A 19,533-nucleotide genomic window follows, 5' to 3' on the forward strand; every position below is an offset into this window, starting at 1 on the left:
AACACCAAGCAGTACAGAGGGTTTTATATCCACATTGCTCAGAGCCAAAACTCTCCTAAAGACGGCAGTAGCACTTCCATCCCACACCACCTGTAGATTGCCTTGGCTGAGTACACACCCCGCAGCCCTTTGAGCTTGTTCATGCTCCATATACTTCTCTGATATATTTGTTCCCTGTGCAACATGTCGTGTCATAATCCTCATAAAATGATGTTGCAGCCTTACATATCTTTGGAGTCCCTGCTCATCCCTCTCCAAAGCCTGATGTTGCCTGTAGTTGTTGTGAACATAGAGATCACTGCTGCTGCGGGTGCATCTGTCATCTCTTCAGGTAGTAGCCATGGATAACACAGAAAGTGTTTGCTGCGGTTTTTGATCCAACCATGACTATATCACTCTCTGCAGCATGTTACCTTTTTTTCCTTTTGGAAACACCTTGTGAGATGACCGAGGTGAGATTCGGGGCCTGGAAGTCCAATGTTCGGCAATGGGAAAACATACTCTGCATACATAGGATAAATAGAAGTTCTGGGTGCACCTGTGAGGCTCTGCAGGCAACCAGTGGCCATGGGGCAGCAGCAGAGTGGCAGCATCACTTTGCAGTCCCTGGTGCAGAACTATGGGCATAAGGAGACAAGCAGATGACTTCTTGGAGTACAAGCAAGATTCGGGCCACGGATAACTCAGAAATCAGGAAATCTTACTTTTTGAACAGCAGAAAGTGTTTATTTAAGCGACATGTTAGAAACAAATCAACTTTTCAAGTCCTATCAAGAAATGCTAATTAATGACTGTATTTTCTAGAGCTCATGGGAATTTTTTTCTGTTACAAATGTGGATCTTTATCAGATGTTTCACTGTTATGAGAAGATTAAGAACTAGAAAAATGCAAAAAATGTGGTTTTTATCTTAGATTCACTTCAGTGAAGAGTATAGCTTTATCTAAACACATGGTCCCTATCTAAATATATAGATCTTTCTCTCAAAAGTACATTTACCACAATCTTATCTGAATGAGCTAGTCTTACCAGATATCTTTGTTATTTAGTCAATCCTTTTTGCAAAGTGAAAATTTTCCTCTGGTGTCTTTGTCTTGAGACTAGCTTTTAAATAGAAGGAGAATATGAATATATTTACTTTTGCAAAAAGATCTCACAGGCGTGATGATTAAGAAACTCCAGTGTATCCTTCTTAAACAATCTAGATATGACTAAATATTTTCCCAAATGCATATGAAATTTTCTTGGCTGTTTGTTTTTTTCCGAGGTGATGATATGGGAAAAAGGTGGAAGAAGAATGAAGATTATTTCTGAGATGTCTAGGCTGCTTCCCTGGAAACACCTGAAATTTGAGCTTTTCTGCATTTGACTGTTTATGTAAATTATTTCTGTTCCTTGATTAGATGGGTGTGATTGCATTCTGTTGTTTCTTTCACATTGACAAGTAGTGGCTCCTAGGAGAATTTCAACTAATGTCCCCTGACAGGAAATCTGGCAGGATGGAAAGATGAAAAGCCTTAAAGTTGTAAACATTCCTTTCAGATAGACAGAGCTGTCTATTGTTGTGCAATATGAGGGAAATTTAGAATAATTTTCATCATGATACATTTAGCTTTTGCTCTAGGTAGTGCTTATTCATATTCTTAAAAAAAAAAAAAAAAAGTCACATCAAGATTTATTAGTAAGTTGAAAAGAAAAAAGGTTAGCTTTTTACATGGGAACACATTTAACAATACACAAATTGCCCAAAAAAGGATACAATTCTTTACAGTTGAGGCAGGAATCTTTTCTTTGACTTTGATGAAGATGTAACCAGTTTCCCAATGGAGACCTTGGAAGAATCTTTCTTTACATCCATGCCTGGTGAGATTTCCCCAGGATTACTAGATTGCACTGGTCTCTGTTTCTCTGCGACCCAGCTCCACAGCATACAATTTCATGAAATTTTGTGCAGCAACTACTTCCAAAGGCTGGATACTGTTTCACACTTCATTCATTTCACATCATCTCTTTAATACAATAAGTTATGGGGGTCTTCCCTTGACATCATATAGTCTCATGCAAGTCATGGATCCCATTACTGCAACAGGAGCACTGTGCTTACTTGGCCACCTGCTCTTTCAGTTTGAACTAAGACTATTTCTCTTCCATTCTATTAAAAAGAATAGAAAACTCTTTCCATTAGTAACAATAGGGACAACAAATGATATGGCATAATACACTTCATTGGATTTTTTTCTTGCAGTTGTGATCAGGAAACAATATGACAATTATAACAAGGAAAAGACGGCACAGAAGCAAAAGGAAGAAAAGTCTATAAAGGAATACTTCGGTATAAGACTTTATTTATGGTTTGTATTGAAGTACCAAGTATATAAAAATTAAAGCATTTTTCCTTCTGATTTGTTCTTTAGGACAGAACTCCTATTCAAGACTTAGCAGAAACTCTTGCTTTCCATTTTTCCCCACAACTTCTGTATCTGTAATTGCTTCTAAGAGCAAGTATATAATTAACTGCAACATACCTTTTTCCCCTTGCTTATCATGGTTAAGTCTTAGATTCGCCCTTTGAACCTTAAATGTACCAAGGTTAAATGTTCCTTTATGAAAAAAGTATTGTTTGCATTAGAGAACAGGTGAAGTGTCAATGATACATCTCTTTGGAATAGCATTGCATATTTTATCTGTTCCCAGCTGTTTGTGTCATTTTGTTTAGGGGAAAATATGAAATATAAGTACAGTTTATTACCTATGGCTTCTTGCATAGTGATAGGTTTGGAACAAGGACAGTAAATGGACTGAGAGAGATTGTTCACACACTGCTTATCATGCAGCTGTTGTCAGGTAACAGAAAAAGGTAGATGTTTTCAGCACCATAAACTCATCATAAATCAAAACTGAAAGCTAAATCAGTCAAGCAATTAAAAGTCATGTCATTTTTACACCTCCTAAAATGAATGTATTCATTCCTAATTCCTTCCAGGTGTGCACAGTCTTGCTTAACTGTACACCTCAGGGAGAGTTAAAGTTCTCAATGCTTTTTGAGTCCGATTTTTTATTTCTCAGCTGAAATTGAATAAGACAAAATGTAAGTTCATATTTCTGGAAAATAAAACCTGGATAGGTTTTTTTTTTTTGATGACAGGAGCTCAACTGGATCTACACAGAAGTACAACAAAGTACAAGCTGATTACAAGATGATTTGGGGCCATGAAAGTAACAATATCCTCCTGAGGTCTCAATTCTATGTATAATTCTGTTCAAAAAAGATCTTCAAATTACATAGGAATACAAAAAGATTGCTAAACTGATAGTAAGAATTGTTTCCTATACAGGGACTAAAAAAAGCTTAAGTTCTTTGTTTTATCAAATGCAGGTTGAAAAGGGAAGAGAAGAAAATCTTTGCACTGAGAGCCAGGACTAGCACAAAAGAAAAATGGCACCACAAGAACAATTTGCTTCAGAAACTAGAAAAATAAACCCATAATAATTCCATTTTGGAACACATATAAAATGGAAATTGTAGTCCCAAAATTTGTTATTGTTTTGTGGATGAAGGTCATACAGACCTGCTCTCTTTGAGAGCAAGGTGCTGGTCTCTGTGACTCAGGAGAGTCATTCTTCTTTCCAACCTCATCAACTGCTAAAAGACATTAGTTTCTAGGTTGTTCCCCCTGCCATGACTTTCAAGGTCCATCTGAATACAACAGTAACTCTTGATTATAGGATTCTAGTGAACTAGGACAAAATTTAAACATGGAGTTTCTTTCTTTATTTACTTACAAACAGATTAATCATTGTGTGTGAGGAGAACAGAGGTTAATAAGGTAAAATTTGCAACCATGTGCATGCATGTGCACACATGCACAGGTAACACACATAAATTTGTGCATAGTTGCACAATACAATACAATACAATACAATACAATACAATACAATACAATATAATATAATATAATATAATATAATATAATATAATATAATATAATATAATATAATATAATATAATATAATATAATATAATATAATATAATATAATATAATATAATATAATATGGCAGACACTGTTATTAAATCACAGATATGTCTCCTAATTTTCTTGTTTCCAATTAAAAAAAAGATTATTGATAAAACCAGTTGAGGGTTCTGAATAATTACTACAAATGTACTTGTCAGTCATTTACAAAGAAAGAAAATGCATAATTAAATCTATCATACAGAAATGAATCCACTAAAATTTTCTTAGCTATCAAAAATTAATTCATGTTTCACTGTAGGAACTTTTACTCTGACTGAAATACAAAAGCCCCATCAGCTCTGTCAGAAATTTCCCATCTAGAATAAGCACACACGAGTCTTTGTGTATTAACACTCTCTAATTTACAGTTCCATTTCGAAAAACAGCAGAAGCAACTGGACCGTGGAGTAAATTATCAAGGGAAGTGGTCATGGCAACATCACTTCAGAGAGTGAAGTCTGTGACATTATCAACAACGGCTTAATGAACTGCTGTGCCAAATGTAGGTCGAGTTGTATCATACAGATAGCTGGATTATCTGACCCTGAAACCGAAGACTTCAGTTTCTACCACCATCAGCCTGTGCTTTTCCTTTTCCCCATCCTTCCTGTCTCATTCTCAGTTTTTTTTCCAGCTGGAGGTGGTTGCCAGCGGTGGGGGATGGCTGCGTCTCTGCTGTAGCCCCACCCCAGGGGTACCCAACAGTTGGGCTGCCTGACTGCCTCCAATGCCTTCCACACCTCTGGAGAATACTTGTTTCTTGTTTTGCCCCAATGAGAAAGCCACAAACAAACCTCATGAGCACACCAGCCTGACAGCCTGCATCTGCCTGTGCAGTTGAGGAGATAAAGCAGGTGGCATAAGACAGCTCTTCTTCTCAAGAAAAGACAAGAAAAGAAAAGAAAAAAGAAGAAGAGAAGGGAAGAGGAGAGGAGAGGAGAGGAGAGGAGAGGAGAGGAGAGGAGAGGAGGGAAGGGAAGGGAAGGGAAGGGAAGGGAAGGGAAGGGAAGGGAAGGGAAGGGAAGCGAAGCGAAGCGAAGCGAAGCGAAGCGAAGAGAAGAGAAGAGAAGAGAAGAGAAGAGAAGAGAAGAGAAGAGAAGAGAAGAGAAGAGACAAGACAAGAAAAGAGAAGAAAAGAGAAGAAAAGAGAAGAGAAGAGAAGAGAAGAGAAGAGAAGAGAAGAGAAGAGAAGAGAAGAGAAGAGAAGAGACGAGACAAGACAAGAAAAGAGAAGAAAAGAGAAGAGAAGAGAAGAAAAGACAAGACAAGACAAGAAAAGACAAGAAAAGAGAAGAGAAGAGAAGAAAAGAAAAGAGAAGAAAAGAGAAGAAAAGAGAAGAAAAGAAAAGAAAAGAAAAGAGAAGAAAAGAGAAGAAAAGAGAAGAAAAGAAAAGAAAAGAAAAGAAAAGAAAAGAAAAGAAAAGAAAAGAAAAGAAAAGAAAAGAAAAGAAAAGAAAAAAGAAAAAAGACGGACAAGATGGCTCCTTCAGAAAATAAACAGAAGAGGAAGAACAGCCTTATCCTCATGGCCTCTCAGGGCAAACCTTGACCTATGTTGTCCCAGGGACTTGGTCTGTGCATTTTGTAGGCTACTTCTGGTTGCTACAGGCTAGAGCTGTGCCAGTGATCATGTTTACAACTAAATAGTATAGATGATGTTGGAAAAATGCCTCTGCCTACACCATAGCCCATTTTGTTAGTGTAGGTCAGCTACACAGGGAATTAGCCTGGCAGGCACGTGCTCTTATATTTTTGGCACCATCACCTCACAGTTTTTGTTTCCCTTTCTCTTTTGTATTGTTGTCCCCGATATCAAATCAATTGGTGGGATTTTTTTACCTTTGTATATTTTGAGGAAGGAAAGGCGGTGCTTGCAGCTGTCAATGCGCAGTGATAAGCACAATATCAGTGCCTGGATGTACCACATGATGTTACATGGGTGAATATACTCATTGTGAATCTAATTATTCCCTTGGCCCCTTTTCTAAAACCTTGTCTACCAGAATAACTTTCTTTGGACAAGGAAGCTCCTCAAAGGAGAAATCTCAGTAAGCATTTCTTTCTTTTTTTTTCTTTTTTTTTCCCTAAGTGTCCATTACGGACTAGAGCTGGAGACAAGATAGAGGTTGGGTCAAATTTTGGGTCCTGATCCAGTATTGCCATTTTGTTCTATGGTCTACTCTTACCACAGGATCTTACCATAGGATTCAAGCAGAGTTGAGTCGCTTCCTGTTTTTTTAAATGGATGGGGTTTTATAAAAATTATAGCATTACTGAAGCTGCAAAAGGGTAATTTTAGTGAAGTATAGTTTTAAAAAGAAAGCCTTTGCATGCTATCTGCAATAGCTTTTTTTGTAGCTGAAGACTATAATTACTGCACCTCTTGAAGATCCTTAACAAAACCAACCAACTAAACAAAAAACAAAAACAAAAACAAAACAAAAACAAAAACACGGCTCCAAGAACATGTAAGTGATATTCACAGTTCTCTGAAATGAAAAACTGCCTTGACTATTTTCCTTCCAGACTGTCTTTCGTTTTAGTAAGTCTACCACAAGCTCTAGTTATGAAATGTGAAACATGAAAGGCCAAAGAGAGTGAAACTTTAAATCAAAAAACATATTTCTCACAATAACATAAAATATTCATCTCACATTAAAGTGAAAAATTAAATATATGTCTTCAAATGTTGTGATAGGTACTGGTCAGAATGAGGTACTAAGAAGGGCTGACCACTCCCAGATTACATGAATTCGTGTGGGAGGAGGCCAGATGCATTTATTACAAATATAAACAAATCAAACTTCTACACCCTATAGTTACCTGAAATGCAGTCATGGCTGCAGAATGCAATTTAACGCCTCAATAACCACAGAGTAGTATTCTGATGACTAAGGACAACCAGGAAGAAAATATTTTTACTTTATTTTTCTTTTGTAATCAATAACATCTTTTCTGTCCATTTCATGATCTTTTATTAGTGTAATTATTGGAACAGGTTGCCTAAAGAGGCTACATATGCTGTTTCCATCCTTGGAGGTTTTCAAGACCTACCTGGATAAAACCCAGAGCAACCAGGTCTGATCTCAGAACTGACCCTGCTTTGAGCAGGAGGTTGGACTAGAGACATCCTAAGGTCCAACCTGAATTATCCTATAATCTTTTGAGTCATTGGAACTTGAAACTTTACACTGCCTTTAAAATATGCTTAGCTAATTGCTTTTAATTTTCCTGTTTGCCTTGTTTTGTATTCATTATTTTTTATATAATCTAGGAATGTTACTGTATTTTGATTGCAATAAAATTTCAAATATATGTGGTTTTCATACAGCTAATTTTAGGTTTTTACTTCTACATTGATTTGAAGTTTACATACTAGAAAACAATTTTCCTAACTCAGCTACACGATAGCACATACTTTACAGCTTTGTGATAAATATTATCTATTTTACCTAATAAAATTTTCCTAAATATAAACTATGAAAATGCAAGCTAATTTCATGCATAACAAAAGCTTATCCATTTATTAAACTGAAAAGAGTATTTGACTGCAGTAGCTATCCCCCAAGCCATCTGTTTCAGAAGTTTCATTTAGTGAGTAGTAATTTGCGCAAACACAATTCCAAATCTTATCCTCATTAGTTAATACACAGGTATAGTATCATAAAAATATCTCTTTTGTGCTTATTAGACTGTGATAAACTCTATAACTACTGTGATTTCCCTCCTGATTGGATTAAATATCTCATGTCTAATAAGATTGCAGCAATTCTATCCAGAAGTTTGTGTATTTCCTGCAAAACGAATTAATCTTTTGCACAGTGATACACAATCCAAATGGGACAAACAACTCCTCAAATCACATTGATCTACTGTTCAGATTTTTTTTCCTTGTACAATTCAAGCTCATTTACTTTGTATCTTCCCTATTAATACATTTGTTTATATTTTTCATAGATCTTACGGAGTTATATCTGTTACCTGTTTCCCCAACTCTTTGAAAGCACAGCTTGTCGCTCTCCCCAGGACAGGTGTCCTTTTGGGGAAGGAGTGCAAAACACCAGGCTTCTCCAGAAGAGGCAGCTTAGATCAAAAGATGATTTCTGTTTATATTGGTGGTAGCCACATGTGTACGTTGTACAGAAGATTTAGACAAAATGTGTTTTTATTCCTGTTTGAATAAAGAGGCACTTGGAATTAAATTTGGGAAACACACATACACAGACACACATGTCCACCAGATATGTGGACCTCAAAAATGCAAAGTCTGTTTCTCATGTCATTGCTTGTGGATAGAAACTGAATCAAAATCTGAGCTTTTGACAAAAGGAATGACACTAGTTGCCATGCAATATAAGCAAGCTGCGCTCTTCAGACCTTATTCTTGTTTCAGCAGTGAAACTAGTGTGAATGGGCCTTTTTTCTGAATTAGCGTCCAGGCTCCTTCCCAAAATTGTAGGCTGAGTGTTTGCTAGTAGGTGTCATTAACAAGTACATTTATGCAGGGTGTTTCTATAGGTAATCATCTGCTTTGTGTAGCCCTTATAGCCCGGGAATGCACACAGCCATCTGAAGGACAGTGAATACCTCAAGTGTTGTATAGCTGTAGAGAAGGGAAGGCAAAATCTGCACAAGAAATTCTCAGTGAACTCTTAAGTGCAGACTGTGTGATCTTCATTATTTATAATAACAAGACTAATTCACAGTCCTTCTAGGTCTCAGTCAAAAGCAGCATATATTTAATGGCATAGCAGGTGGTTTGACAACTCAAGGAAAAATATCCTCTGTAATTCCTGCTAGCATTCAAACCTATGTTTTGAGACAAGTTTGTCACTTTGCATTCATACATCATTATTTTTACAGTTAAGTAATACTAGTTCAATTAACTATTTTTGTTACTTAGACCAAGTAATCATGAGGAACGGACCTACTGAATCTTTATCCAGGATTGAGAACAAAGAACTTCAAAAGGCACTTTTTGATATATCAGCTACCTACTATGAACTTACTAATGTGAGATACTACTTTCTAGCCCACAAAACATGTTGTCTCCACACAACATCCTTATTGCTAAATTGGAGAGATATGGGTTTGATGGGCAGACTATTTGATTGATAAAGAATTGTCTGGATGGCTGCATCCAAAGAGTTGCATGCAACAGCTCAGTGCCCAAATGGAGATCAGTAACAAATAGGTGTCCCTCACGGGTCTGTATTTGGTCCGGTACTGTTCAATATCTTTATTATGACACTGACAGGTGGACTGAATGTACCCTCAGCAAGTTTGCAGATGACACCAAGCTGCACGGTGCAGCTGATGTGCTTGAGGGATGGAATGCCATCCAGAGGAACATTCACAGGCTTGAGAAGTGGGCCAACGTGACCCTCATGAAGCTCAACAAGGCCAAATGGAAAGTCCTGCACGTGGGCCAGGGAAATGCCCAATATTAGTAGAGACTAGGGGATGAACGGATTGAGATCAGCTCTGCAGAGAAGGACATGGGGATACTGGCACATGAAAAATTGGACATGAGCCATCAATGTGAGTTTGTAGCCCAGAAGGCCAGTTGTATCCTGGGCTGCATCAAAAGAAGTCTGGCCAGCAGGTTGATGGAGGAGATTCTCCCCTTCCACTTTGCTCTGTTGAGAACACACCTGGAGTGCTGCGTCCAGCTCTGGGGTTCCCAGTACAAGAAAGACATGGCCCCAGGGGAGGGCCATGAAAATGGTAAGAGGGTTGGAACACCTCTCCTATGAGGACAGGCTGAGAAAGTTGGGGTTGTTCAGTCTGGAGAAAAAAAGGCTCCAGTGAGACCTTATTGCAGCCTTTCAATACTTAAAGGGTGCTTACAAGAAAGATGGAGAAAGACTGTTTTACCAGGGTCTGCACTGACAGAAAAAAGGACAATGGTTTCAAACTAAAAGACAGTACATTTAGATTCGCTATAAGGAAGACATTTTTTACAATGAGGGTGGTGAAACACAGAAACGGGTTGCCCTGTGGATGCCCCATCCCTGGAAGTGTTCCGGATCAGATTAGATGGGGCTTTGAGGTACCTGATCTAGTTGAAGATGTGCCTGTCTAAGGGGGATTGGACTAGATGATCTTTAAAGGTCCTTTCCAACCCAAACATTCTACAGTTTTGTTTATGTCTATCCATTCATTTATTCATCCAAAACAGTTCAAAATATAATAACATAATTACTTGTCCTATAGTTTCCTGGTGCCTCTAGAGTGAATAAAGGCAGACGGAAAAAATGTAAAGGAGCATAGTTCAATTATATTTGCTTCTGGCACATGAATATTTTATTGAAGTAAGGCATTTGTGTACGTCATCGTTTTTCAGTCTAAAGCATTTTCTGTATCTTCGCTCTCATTCACGGAAGAGAAATTTCAACATCCCAGTGCAAGTATAATATAAATGTGTCACTATTTGGAATGTGTATGAACTAACGACTCCATATTCTTGTCTTTAACAAAGCTGTACTACTGCAGATTGAATAATGACAGTAGTCTTTGCTTTCTCATTTTCTTTTAATATTGTTTTCCTTTTATACTGAATTCTGTGTATCTGAATTCTCCAAAAGAATAAAAGAAGACTAGGATTCTCTGCATGCCTGTATCTCCTGTATTCATTTATATTACCATTGGAAAATGGTTGTAAAGCATTCCTGAGACTAGCAAACGGAATTTTATACTCGCACATTATACTGTAAAGTAAAAGAGAAGAAGTGTGAATCAATTTATGAGGGGTGGCTCTGTGGCGAAAGCCATTTGCTGATAAACACATGTCAGCATACAGCTGACTCCAGGCTGATGTCTCTCTTGAAAGCATCTTGTGTTCTTTTGGAAGCAATTCTAGGAAGTCTGAGACGGTTTTGAATCCTGGACACAGTGCTTAGAAAGACGCTTTCCAGCCTCTGAGGTCTTCAAGGAAACTCAGGGAAAGATATGTTCAGTAACTCCTGCTAGGATCTAAAGTTGTGGTTCAAGAGAATTTTGCAACCTTTTACTCATATATTATAATTTCATAGTTTGTTTAAACAATTTGGTTAATTAGACCAAAGCCATCCTCACCTTGTCCTAGAAGTAACAGACATCTTTTGACACCAATATACTGGTCCTGCAGGGTTATGGCTTGCTTTCACACCAAGATAACTTGTGGAAAGTAAAGAGTAAACTGACTTCATCTATATTCTTCTCATCATGAGAGGTGGTCAGTACCCTGTAATAATTGAATAGTATGTCTCTGACCATTGTGCAGCTAACAGCTGCAATATTATTAGTGGGAAATTGCTCTGTTATAGTGCTTACTGACAAGCTATCTGTTTCTCTTTGTGTTATTTCAGTTGAATATGTCTTATTTAAAAAGCATGCAAATAGACTAACAGAACATTTTCCTCTTGCTTTCTTCCATTTATTACTAAAAAGCATGTATTGTATTATTAAAAAAAGGTTTCTAATACTGAAGGTAAAAAATGTTGCTTTACAGACTTTTAAAATGGGTTTAGATTGAATCTAATGTGTGCACAATGCAGGAGAAAAATACAAAAGTTCAAAGTGTTCAAGTGGAACAAATCAGCAACAGATTTGCTTTTCATGCTTATACAATAAAACTGTTTGTTACAGGTGGTGTAAGTACTAAACCCTGTACTTAAGAATGCCTACTAGTTTCCATTAAAAGACTCGGTCTGTAATTACTTTTACTCTTGTCAAACTTAATGTACTGCTCAGACTGGAATTTTCCATGCTATGCCTACTAAAGAGAGAATTTGCTGAGAAAATACCAGTTAAAATACTCTAGGCTTTGCCCAGGAAGAGATTAGGGAAAATATTTTGATTCCTTTTATTAATGACACTCTTAAAGCAGAGATCTTTTTCTTTTGAAAGATGCCATGCTTTCTTCTTTTATTAAGTATACCAAAATAACAATAATTTATTATTTTTCTTAATGTTTTCCCAAACTTGGTCAACTGATAAAACATTAACATGTTACAATACACAGTTGGCAATTAATGTTCTACTCTGCCTGCTGTGACCCATCCACTCTCAGCTCATTTGTGTGTATGAGCTTGGACCCAGAATATAGAATATATCTAGGCTGTTGGCACAGTAATTGGTAGCAGCAGGGGTAATGTAAGAAGCATCTGACTCCAGCAAGTTTGCAGGAGAGCAGGGCTGCTTGGCTTCACAGAGGCCACTGCTGACCACTGTTGGAAACCTGAGTGTATTCGTTTGCTCCCGGGAAGCGCGAGGAGCAGTTGAGGGCTGGAGCTAGTGGGATATCACAGTCCTGTCAAGTCACTAAGTGGAAAGGGAAGAGATAGTTGCTGGTGAACATGTGCAAGGATAAAGATGGCCAAGTTCCCTGAAGGGACAGCACTTGGTGCTCCTCCCTTTTGTTAAGTGCCTGATACCACCTCCACCTCCTCCTTCCTTCAGGAGATGGGCTATGTGCAATTCTTCCTGGAAGGCTCTACTAACTAAACTGACACTTACAATTACAGAGCCTGAGGGATGGTGGCCCAACACAATTAAATTAAAAAACAAACAGTTTCAGAACAAATATGAGGCCTTGGTACTTATTTTAAAAATGTTCCTTGAACTTCAATGATTGCTTGCTGCTACCCTTATCTACAGTCATGCTGAACAAAGCTATATCTAAATGGAAAGTTAAATGTATTCACAAGATGTTAATGTCTACATCTTATTATTTGCAGTCTCTCAGAGAAAGCTACAAATAGCACTATGCCAGAAGTTCATTTCTTGACCAACAATGTTGCTTCAGAACGCAATGAACTGAACTGCAGTGTTCCCTCCTGAGAAGTATCAGCACTTTGACCCAGAAGTGTTTTCAAGTGCCATGGACCAGCAAGAGAGAGGCATGTGCTGAATGCCAAGAGCTTAGTCAGCCAGGGGAAAGGGAGGAGTTGGATAGCAATGGCAATGGCACAAGGATTTTGGAGGACAGGATGTAGGAAAAGGTGCTGGGATGGTTTGGACATTGAGGGAGGAAGAGCAGAAAGAAGAGCTAAGAAGAAGGAACATGACGGAAAGGAGTTCGGAGTGATACAGGAGAGATGGGCTCAGGGGAGATGGGTTCAGGCATGCCCATGGAGAGCGATAAAAAGAGAGAGTGCTCACAGGAGCATGGTGGTCTCCTCCACCACATCAAAAGGGTGGGACTGAAGATGGAGACAAAAAGGAGAGTCTGAGAACAGAGACAGCTCCAGAAGTGTTTTCTCCCCATGAGGACTACATGCTCATGGAATGTGTGTCAAACGAATTATTACAGAGTATTTGTTATACAATACATAATTATGTGATCATGAGCATGATCACCCCTTTCCACAAGATCCTGATCTTATTAAGTATGAAGAAAAAAGCAGAAGTAAGGAACTAGTAGGACAAGATTAGGACAGTAGTAGGGCAAGATTAATAATAGGTTTGTGGTCAAAGCATCTCTGTTGCATCCATTCAGAAGCTCAGTGACCAAGAAGGCGGGGAGGGAAAGATGATGCCTTAGAGGAGCAGAGGATGTGTTTTCTTCTGCCACTCCGTGCCTGTGTGAGAGGCTGGACAGTTCATTTAAACCAGACTGTTAACATGTGGGTTTGGATATCTCAAAGAACACACCTTAGCTCTGTTTTGCACAGAAGAACAAGGAGCTCTGCTTTCAGCATGTAAAGATGTAAAATGCATACAAATGCTACCACAGTACTAAGTATTCTGGAAAACTCGCCTCTGTGTTTTTCGTATTAGCAGCATGAAGAATGGGTACTTTGGATAATTTTGGCCATCAGCTACTTATGATAATTCCCCACATGTGAAATGGAGTTACCTCACAGACGGCCTGTGTAGATAATTTCATTAGCATCTTTAAAAAATGCACTGGATGCACAGGCAAGCGTTTAGAAAAGATCATGAGAGAATGAGCAATTCTGTGTTCAGAATGAGTTCAGTATATAATGGATGGTTCCATATACCTAGAATAATGAAGAATAAACAAACTAAATAACATGAAGCTATCCTTTTAAGGAATATTCTTTATTCTTGTGCTTCAGAAGACAGGGTTCTGGGAAAAAAAAATGTATATATATATTTCTATGGATCAAAACTGTTTTATCAGATATAGGAACCCTAGTTAATGTAGTCTGAGCCAATTTTGCAATTTCAATGTGGATTTCACGAGTGGGAGGAAATGTGTTATTATATAATACTGGAGATTTCAGTTACTACTTAATTCTTTGGCGTGAATACAGCAAGTATGGTTCCAGAAAGTTTTTCCTTAGTAGGTAGTTTCATTAAAAGTAAATGCTTTCTTCTGGGCCTCCACTGAGGTGGAGGTAAAGCTCTCATTTAGTTTCATAGATGGGAATACTGAAGCTATTTACTGCGCTCCTAAATGTACTGTACTTATCTGAATTTTCTGTCATTGTTATGACTATTTGATAAAAGTCAGACTTTGGAACTTCACTGTTGTGTAAACATTTTCTGGTGCTTTTTAAATGAATAATGTAATCTGTGTGTATCTTTGGCACACTTTCCAATTTATCTTTTTTAGAAAGCATTGCATTTAGTTACTCCGTGTCAAATAATAATAATATATTGAAATATATTGCTGCTTTGGCATGAGGAAATTAATACAAACCTGAATCTGTTTTCTTATAATTTTTCCGAGCATTAGACACAAATTTCAATACAGATTTGACAGCATTTATATGGGTTTTTTTAAGTTTCAGTGAATGTAATAAATCTCTTGAGCTCAGCTTCTCTGCTTGGCAGATTCACCTTGATCCCTTGTTACAAATAAAAGTTTATACTCTGATCTTTAGGGACAGCTTATGTAAATGAAAACACTCTCAAAGCAAAGTAGTGACGTAGTTAGCTGTATCATTAAAACCTTTCTGAAAATAATGGTCACTGCCAGGCACATAGGAAACAGAGACTACCGTGCTTCTTTCAGTTTTAAATTATAGTTTCAGAATATGTTGCCTGAAAGCCACCACACAGAGTCAGCACTGACCACCTACTCCATAAACTACCTACTCCATAATTTCATTATAATTCAAACAGTAGCATCAGTCTGACAGTTCATGAGGGAAGAGTGAAAATTTTCAATATAGGAAAATAATTTGTTATTTGCTTTCTCTGTCCTGATTCATTGTTAGTGTGAGTGAATAAGAGCTCAAAAAATGAAGATATGCTTATGCACCTTGTCTAAAGTATCTGTTTAGTTTAGCCATGAGAGCATTTGGGAAGTACTGACTTGTTGTCCCTTGTTACTTGTTCATAGAGATGATGCGAATTCAACTCAGTATTTTGAATAGTTTCATGGATAGTTACAGAAAGCACAGTATGTACCTGTATACATTGCTTTTATATACTGTGTTAATTTTTTAGGAGCATGGTACCTTTGAAAGTCCCAATGATTGCAGCTACAGAAGAATTTTGTAATCTGTGAATAGCTGTGGTATGTATCTTGGTTTCACACAACATAGTGGGACATAACAGAAAATAATGAATAATTTCAGAGGAACCAAGTGTTGTAAGCACTAATGAAGAAATCCATAAAAGATAATTTGTATAAATATCAAATGTTCAACATTGACCTGATTATTATTAGCTTAGGACCACATTCTTAATCAGGATAATCAGTGTTCTGCTTTCTATTCTAAAATGAACTGGTACACTTCAGCTGGAGACTTTGCAGTCAACAAATATTTTCTGTGTAGTTCCTTGTATGGATAGAATCTCTGTTTTCTACTTTGAGAGCAGTTCTCTCACTGAAGAAATATTTAGAGATATGCCAACATGAATGAAATTGCTTATGGTGTTGTAGCACTGTTCCTTATGTTCAGATAATAATATATTGATTGAGGGCCCAAGAAAAAATAAGTGCAATAAATCACCACCTAAACTGCATATATGAAGCAAAGGTAGCTTTTGTAAAATAAAACATATTTACATTGTAATATGATTTGTAATTCATATACACAACATAAAATGAAGAAGATAAGTGTGGTCAGATTCTTTACAGCCTTGGACTGGTTAGTGTGATGCTAATTATTCCTATATTTAGAAACAGTTCTACAGAGGGGCAAGTATGTATCCTAAAAGCTTTATAGTCTTATGTAAGCAACAAATAGTTGGAGAAGAAAAACATTAATCTCTTTTAAAAACAGAGAACTCACATAACATTCTTGTTTTCCTGTTGCTTAGTTGTCTTGATTACAATAAGCTAAAAGTAAGAAAAAAAATCCTTAGTAAAATACATTACATTAGAAATGCGATATACAATTACGCTATAGTAAAATTTGTAATAAAATTATAGTAAAATTTCATATCATTAATAATCTTTCAGGCATATTCTGACAAAACAAAGAATTCCGCTGCCTTTGGAACTGAACATTACAGTTGAAATATTACTGGAAATCCTGAGTGATGCCACCAGATAAAGAGCAATAACTGCCTTAATTACAATGCAAAGCACAGAAACATGGAGTATGTAGGTGTCTAAAAATGGGAGTAATCCAGTCAAGATACTCCTAGACATAGCAATGAGCAGATTTTATGAATGATCAGCTTTACCCTAACTTTACTTACACTGAAATGAGTAGCAAAATTGCAGGAAATTCCTTGGGAGCACTGCTAGTACAAGGCAGAGAGTCTTTGAAAACCATACCCCGGAGATTTGAGAAGAATTCCTGGTAAACAATACTTTTCATTTACTTAATGTCTTCTCATCCTCATTATTTGGGCATCTCTAAAATGTGTGATGCAAGCCTGCATCTGACTCTGAAGCTGCAGTGTGTTTCCTACCTGTACCCTCCTGCCGCGCTGGGTGCAGCTCGGCACTTCGCTTTGCTCCTTGCTTTGCTTTCCAGGGAAAAACAACAGCACGATGTAGATGACCAGAGAGCTGCAGCAGTCCCTGGAGAGGATCTCATCACAGTGACTGATACCTTCAGCCCATTGTGCTCACCTGCTGGTCATTTTAGAGGCTGTTTAGGATGAGCCTCTGGCAAGTCAAACATACGAATAGAGGCAGGACATATGGAAGAAAGTAAAAATACTTAGATGTGTCCCCATGTATACACTCATACGCATGCTCTTCTGAGTATCACAGGGAAAGTTTGCATTCTTTTAATTTTCATTGCTGGTCCGTATCTGTTTCTGTTTAAAGTGTATAAGTGATTTCTGCTTCTCCAGATGCCATGGTTCCTTCTTGCAATCCATCACAGATTTAGGCAAGTCTAATGCAGCTGACTTTCCTTGTAATTATTGTTTACATGGTGAAGCAGGAAAAAGCTATTGAAGAGTTAGAGTTAGAGTTAGAGTCTTTCTGGGTTTTATCATCTTGTCTCTGTAGGAGGACTTTTCTGTCCAATCTGGCTTTATTTGATCTAACTGCTGTATGGGCCCAGATCCAGTGTAGCTACTAAACACTTATTCTTCTTCAAACAGAAAAATCATAGAATCATAGAATGGTTCAGGTTGGAAGGGACCTTGAAGATCAACTAGTTCCCTCCCACCTGCCATGTGCAGGGACACCTTCCACTAGCCCAGGTTGCTCAAAGCTCCATCCAACCTGGCCTTGAACACACCCATGGATGAGGCACTCACAGCTTCTCTGGGCAGCCTGTCCTGTGCCTCAATACCCTAGAAAATCCTTCTACCCTTGCAAAATGTTATTGTTTTTACATACAAAATGTATGTATGTTTCCTTTTCATACAAAATAAAACTTGTTTCTAAATACTCTGCTCACTCAGGACAATAATTGCCATGTTAGTAAAACACATCCCGCCTGTGATAGCTTTATTGTTGTAGACACACAGTTAGTACTTCAGCTTCCTTCTGCTTTGGCTATGTGGTTTTGGTCTCCAGACAACTTCTCATGACTTACAGAGTCAACAAAAAGTCTTTAAAATAATCCTGGCTTCTATCTTGTCTTTAAGTAAGAATCTTCTTTCAAAGGTCTAGCAAGCCCTTCAGTATGGCCATCATGGCAGCACCTCCATTTGAGCCTACAGAGTCCTAATAGAGTTCAGGTTCCCTTATTTTTGTGAAGTACAACCTTGGATAAGTTAGGAACCTACCTGTTCTATTTCATAAATATCTTTCTTTTTCCTCTACACTAAGTTCTTATACGGTACGCAATGAGGATAATTCTGAGAAGACAGCCTATAACCAGCTGTCCACTCTGTGCTTTGTCGAAGCGCCTTATAAACTCAGGAATGGAAGTGAACGACTACTAAAGTGTCTCCTGGAAATTATGGAATGACTCTTCTTCCTAGTACTACATGTCACCTGTTATTCCCAGAGCATTTCTGGGATAGTTGGTCAGCAATTCTTACATTGTGAGCAAAGGTGAATCTCAGAAACATTTTTAGGTTTTTGAGAAAGGTACACATAGATACGGCAAATAAAATGTGGCAGCTTGAAGTATATCTTGGAGCACACCAGCATGTTGCACTGTCTTAGGTGCCTTAGTGCTGCTAAGGGCTTTTATCCCCAGCTCTGGAACCTGCCTTTTTTTTTCCCTGACAGCCACCAAGGAGTTTTCCCTTTCACATTTTTTTTTTCCCTTTCTCATTCTCCTCTTTTGTTTTCTTGCTTTTCCTAGGAAGTAACTTCCATCATTAAAGTCAATCTATGCCATCAGCTATAGAGACCACTAATAAATCTTCATAGATGTAAACATCCAGTTTGTTCAACATAAGAGAAGAAGAATTAAACTCTAACACCTCTGAGTTTTAGATTGTTGCTTTTTGCACTTCTGTTGCTTGCTAAAATTTCTGCAAATTTAGAAAGTTTATGAAACACTTGTTGATCAACATCGAAATGGTCAAAAGGCTTTGATACTTTCTCATGATAGTAGAGATTAATTACATTATATGAAGCACCAAGTGTTTGCCAAAGAGAAGACTTAATGTGCTGTATAACAGGATCAAGGAAGTCTGTCAAAAGAGTATATTTTAACACCATCCTTAGATTCTGAAATGCATCTTTCAAAACAAATTCCCATTAGGGTGGAAAGCTCCTCAATTCAAGCACTTTAAGAAATAATAGATAGGCCTCATGTTGTCAGAATTAAATTCCAGAAATTAGGTTTTATCTTTAACTACCTGTCAGTTGATTTCTCTGGCAGCAATCAAATTGCTCTTTTTAAACCTAGGCAAAAAGGTTTCCTACTACTAGTACGAAAATACAAATCCTCGGTGTTGCTAAATAGCACACTTGGACAGGATAAATATTAGAAACAGTCTCAGTGGAATGGTGTGAAACTCAAATGGATGATTACATTCATCACTGTTGCCACCTAACAGTCCTATTTACATGAAAATCGGTGGAAAAAGAACTGAAAATTATATCCTGGCATAGACACAAGAAATTATCCAAATGCTAAGAAATGAATTCACATTTGCAAGCCTAATTATCTCAGAGTTAAAATTCATTTTATCTATTTGCTCATTAATCCGAAGAAATAAAGCCATGGGTTTTATATGTCATTA

Source organism: Caloenas nicobarica, chromosome 1 (genome assembly GCF_036013445.1).
Source record: "Caloenas nicobarica isolate bCalNic1 chromosome 1, bCalNic1.hap1, whole genome shotgun sequence".
NCBI lineage: Eukaryota > Metazoa > Chordata > Aves > Columbiformes > Columbidae > Caloenas > Caloenas nicobarica.